The sequence below is a fragment of the Triticum aestivum genome, chromosome 1A, assembly GCF_018294505.1.
Source record: "Triticum aestivum cultivar Chinese Spring chromosome 1A, IWGSC CS RefSeq v2.1, whole genome shotgun sequence".
NCBI lineage: Eukaryota > Viridiplantae > Streptophyta > Magnoliopsida > Poales > Poaceae > Triticum > Triticum aestivum.
Window position 1 is genome coordinate 20,633,713 of NC_057794.1, and position 6,131 is coordinate 20,639,843.

Sequence of the window (6,131 nt, forward strand, 5' to 3'; positions counted from 1 at the left end):
AAAAATCAATTTTCTATTTTTCGAGTGCTCGAAATAAGTTTTTTTGTGAAGGACCTATAATATATTTGTTGCAAAATTGGATCAAATCATTTTTCTAAAATATTAGGTCATATTTAATTCACAATTGACCAAATAGTTGGGTGTAAAAAGTTTTGATCCACCTCTCGTGAAAAAAACAAATTTTCACCGATTCAGTTGGAAGCGGGTCAAATTTGAACTGTAGCTGCCTTGTAGTTTGCTCTTTATTTTTTCCAAAAATCGTTTCTAGGTACATAAGTATTTATTAAATCATAGAAAAACCAAAAAAAATTAAGATTCAACCACTAGCTAGGAACGGTTATTCCCGCCGTTTTGACCGCATTTTGAAACCGGCATAAAAATTTAAAAAAATCAAAAAATTGGGAAACCTTCGTATTGTGTCGTTATATGTGGCCAAGTTCCCAGGAAAAATAACAAACTTGTAATACGTCAATTATTTTTAAAAAGTGTTCTCAGAAACGAGCTATCAAGTGTGGAGATCAATGGCTTTCAAGCCAAATGATCAATTTATGGCCACATTCATGGCATAGTTTGTGCAAATGATCTCATATTGCGCAAAAGGGTGCATATTGAAATGGCAAACAAAGTTTCCTAGGAAGTTTTCATTTTCTTTGGACGAAAAAACCATTTTCCATTTTTCGAGTGCCCAAAAGGAGGTTTTTTTGTGAAGGACCTCCCAAATAATTGTTGCAAAATTGGACCAAATCATTTTTCTAAAATACTAGGCCATATTTAATGCACAGTTTACCAAATGGTTGGGTGTCAAAAGTTTTGATCCACCTCTTGTGAAAAAGACAAATTTCTGCCGATTCAATAGAAAGCGGGTCAAATTTGAACTGCGGCTGCCTCATAGTTTGCTATTTATTTTTTCCAAAAATCATTTCTAGGTACAAAAGTATCTATTTAATTAGAGAAACACCAAAAAAATTCCAAGATTCAACCACTAGCTAGGAACGGTCAAGCCCGCCGTTTTGACCGCATTTTGAAACGGGCATAAAAAATTCAAAAAAAATCAAAAAATTGGGAAGCCTTCGCATTGTGTCATTATATGTGACCAAGTTACCAGGAAAAATAACAAACTTGTAATACGACAATTATTTTTAAAAAGTGTTCTCAGAAATGAGCTATCATGCGTGGAGATTCATGGCTTTCAAGCCAAATGATCAATCTTATGGCCACATTCATGGCATAGTTTGTTCAAATGATCTCATATTTTGCACAAGGGTGCATATTGGAATTCCAAACAATGTTTCCTAAGGGACTTTTTATTTTCTTTGCACGGAAAATTCATTTTCCATTTTTCGAGTGCCCAAATTGAGTTCTTTTTGTGGAGGACCTACCATATATTTGTTGCAAAATTGGACCAAATCAATTTTGTAAAATACTAGGCCATATTTGATTCACAATTGACCAAATGTTTGGGTGTCAAAAGCCTTGATCCACCTCTGGTGAAAAAGACAAATTCCCGCCGATTCAGTAGGAAGCGAGTCAAATTTGAACTACAGATGCCTCATAGTTTGCTCTTTATTTTTTTCAAAAAATCATTTCTAGATACATAAGTATGTATTTAATCAGAGAAATATTAAAAAATTTCCAAGATTCAACCACTAGTTAGGAACGGTCAAACCCGCCGTTTTCATCGCATTTCGAAACGGGCTTAAAAAAACAAAAAAATTGGGAAACCTTCGCATTGTGTCATTATATGTGACCATGTTTCCAGGAAAATAACAAACTTGTAATACGGCAATTATTTTTAAAAAGTGTTCTCAGAAATGAGCTATCATGCGTGGAGATTCATGGCTTTCAAGCCAAATGATCAATCTTATGGCCACATTCATGGCATAGTTTGTTCAAATGATCTCATATTGTGTACAAGGGTGCGTATTGGAATTCCAAACAATGTTGCCCGAGGGACTTTTTATTTCCTTTGCACGGAAAATTCATTTTCCATTTTCCGAGTGCCCGAATTGAGTTCTTTTTGTGAAGGACCTACCATATATTTTTTTGCAAAATTGGACCAAATCAATTTTCCAAAATACTAGGCCATATTTGATTCACAATTGACCAAATGGTTGGGTGTCCAAAGCCTTAATCCACCTCTGGTGAAAAAGACAAATTCCCGCTGATTCAGTAGGAAGCGGGTCAAATTTGAACTGTAGTTGCCTCATAGGTTACTCTTTATTTTTTCAAAAAATCATTTCTAGATACATAAGTATCTACTTAATCAGAGAAACATCAAAAGTTTTCCAAGATTCAACCACTAGCTAGGAACGGTCAAACCCGTCGTTTTCATCGCATTTCGAAACAGGCATAAATTTTTAAAAAAAATCAAAAAAATGGAAACCTTCGCATTGTGTCATTATATGTGACCAAGTTTCTAGGAAAAATAATAAACTTATAATACGACAATTATTTTTAAAAAGTGTTCTCAAAAATGAGTTATCATGCGTGAAGATTCGGGGCTTTCGAGCCAAATGATCAAACTTATGGCCACATTCATGGCATAGTTTGTTCAAATGATCTCATATTGTGCACAAGGGTGCATCTTGGAATTGCAAACAATGTTGCCTAAGGGAGTTTTCATTTTCTTTGCATGGAAAATTCATTTTCGATTTTTTGAATGCCCAAAATGAGTTTTTTTCTGAAGGAGCTACCATATATTTGTTGCAAAATTGGACCAAATCATTTTTATAAAATATTAGGCCATATTTAATGCATAACTGACAAAATGGTTTGGTGTCAAAAGTTTTGATCCACCACTTGTGAAAAAGACAAATTTCTGCCGATTCAGTAGGAAGCGGGTCAATTTTAAACTGCATCTACCTTATTGTTTGCTCTTTATTTTTCCCAAAAATAATTTCTAGTTACATAAGTATCTATTTAAACATAAATACATCGTTTGGTGGCGATACGTCGAGGTTTGGATGTGGCCCAGGGCCCCAACTCCAAAGCGCGTAAACTCGCATGCCCGTCGCGTGGTCACCGCGTGACCTTGGCGTTGACATGCGTTCTGGGAGGCCTAGGCATGTCTAGTGGGTTGGGCACTCCCCAGGTAGGTGCTAGGAAGAAAATTACAACAGAAGAATCTCATGAGGAGACTGACCTATGCTCAAAGATGAATTAGCAGTCATGTGTTTGATTAGCGGTACGGGAAATGCACATGGCCAATGGGCGTGAGTTCTGGCTGAGGATGATCATCTACTAAGGAGAATGTCTTAACAAATTTTTAGCTCAAAAGGAGGATCCTAGGTGGTACTTGCTTTGCAAAGTACCACGCCAGACAAAATTATGAATGTTGAAGCTGGGCTCAAAATAATGAATGGATTGAGCTGAAATTTGGTGGAGGATGGTTATTTGGGCATAGGAAAGCATTGTATAAAATTGATACCATTTGGACATGCCAAAGTAGTACTTCCTTCACAATGCTCTTGTATGGACAGAAACTTGGTAAAACTGGTGCGAGAGATTGGATGAATGAAATGAGCTCAAAATTGGTGTAGGTAAGTTACATAGGTATCGTCATGTGCTGGTAAATTTTCAGATCATTAGGGTAAGGCTAGCTAGTACTTACTTCAAAAAGCTTCTCTTGAGGTAGAAACTTTGGAAATTTCCGGAGAAAGATTTCCTTGGAAAATTTATCTGAATATTATCATGTGGCAATGATTTGGGTATGGAAGAGTGCCCAAAAAGTTTGAGGGTAATAGGAGGGGCCTAGATAACACTTGCTTTGCAAGATGCCAATTTGGCCATAAAATATAAATTGAACCTGGGCTCACATAGATGATTTGACTGAGCTGCAATTTGGAGGAGGGTGATAATTTGGGCATATGAAGGAACTGCATAAATTTCATGTCATTTCGATATATAAAAAAGGTACTTCCTTCACAATACTTCTAGGTGGACAAAAACTTTGGAAATTTGCCGAGGAAGATTTGCTAGGCAAATGGAGCTGAATTTTGTCATGCGGTAATGATTTGGATAGGAAAGAGTGCTCAAAAATTCTGAGGGCAATCAAGAATATATAAATAGCACTTCCTTCATAAAGTGATGTTGTGAACAAAATAGGAAGATGAATATTGTTGAATTAGTTTTGAACTAGGCAAGGAAGGATTTTTACATATTTGATGAATATACGACTCAAAGAATTCATGAGATTTTTTTGGGAATTTTGGGAATGGCAGAAATATAGGTTGCTTCACAACCTAGGGCAAAAATTGACACATGGACATGACAAATAGGCAAAACTGATGAGGTGGCGCCAAGTCATACCAATCCACCACAATTTACAAGGTTATGACCATCTATATTGGTCATGATCAGCTAGAAATAAGGCAGCGGACTAGTGTTGTCTGCTTTATGACCATTTCGTGTAAGGAAATTACGACCTTTCTGACCAAAATGGTCGCAATGGTCGGAACAGCTTTTGACCAATTGGTCTCAAATGGTCATAGATCTATGACCAATTCTTTCAGGGTCACTGACAGAAGGTCACTAGTTGACATGTTTCTTGTAGTGTCATCAGTATGTTACTTTCCCGAGATTCGATCGTCGGTATCTCAATACCTAGTTCAATCTTATTACCGGCAAGTCTCTTTACTCGTTTCGCAATGCATCATCCTGCAACTAACTCATTAGTCACATTACTTGCAAGGCTTATAGTGATGTGCATTGCCGAGAGGGCTCAGAGATACCTCTCGGACAATCGGAGTGACAAATCCTATTCTCGATCTATGCCAACTAAACGAACACCATCGGAGACACCTGTAGAGCATCTTTATAATCACCCAGTTACATTCTGACGTTTGGTAGCACACAAAATGTTCTTCCAGTAACCGGGAGTTGCATAATCTCATAGTCATAGGAACACGTATAAGTCATGAAGAAAGCAATAGCAGTAAACTAAACGATCAAGTGCTAAGATAACGGAATGGGTCATGTCAATCACATCATTCTCCTAATGATGTGATCCCGTTAATCAAATGACAACTCATGTCTTTGGTTAGGAAACTCAACCATCTTTGATCAACGAGCTAGTCAAATAGATGCATACTACTGACACTATGTTTGTCTATATATTCACACATGCATTATGTTTCCGGTTAATACAATTTTAGCATGAATAATAAACATTTATCATGATATGAGGAAATAAATAATAACTTTATTATTGCCTCTAGGGCATATTTCCTTCAGTTAGTTCGCGGATGAAGCCGTGGTAGACGGTGGCAAAGGTATATTTCCTAGAGTTAGGCCAACTTCTCACCGGGATTTGAAACACGGCACAAATGGTATTTCTCCCGGGTCTAAGTTTGGGACCTTCTTGGAATTGAAGATGTGGCTCGATGACTACTCGGTTACGCATTATCGTCCACACAAGGTGGTTCACTCGGACGTTAATGTGCGTTACACGGTTGCATGTGAGGAGGATCCGTGTTCATGGATTGTGCGTGCAAGACCATGGAAAGGAGGGTCCACTTGGCATATAGTGAGTTGTGTACCAAGTCACATGTGGCGAGGGAAGAAGGTGGATGGCAAGGTTGTGTCCCCAAAAACACAGAGAACTCACGTCCGAGTTCATTGCTTACAGGCTTTCAACTCAATATCCTCACTTCCAACCATGAGCATTCAACAAGTCATGGACCTTGTGAAAGCCATCTTTTATTACAAGGTGAAATACGTTAAGACATGAAAGGGGAAGCAAGCCTCATTTTAGATGTTGTATGATAATTGAGAGAAAGCATACAACCGAATCCATCGTAGTGTGGCACCTTGCTGTCGAGCGCCACACAAAAGGGTCAGCTGAGCGTATTTTTTCTGAAAGCAGTTCAGTTTCTGAATTCTTTTCGTCCTAAGGTCAATTTTGTCATTTTTTTCCTTTTTTGTAATTGATGAAAATTTTCTTGATTCTGCGAACAATTTTTGAAATTTATGAAAAAAGAGAATATTTAATTTTCTTAAAATTCAAGTTTTTGACAATGAAAGACGCCATAGAAAGTGTTTCGGGAAACCATACGGGCGCTATAGAAAGTGAGTTTTTTTTTTGAGACAAGCTATAGAAAGTCAGTGATCCTTCGAGAGACAATAAGGAAGCG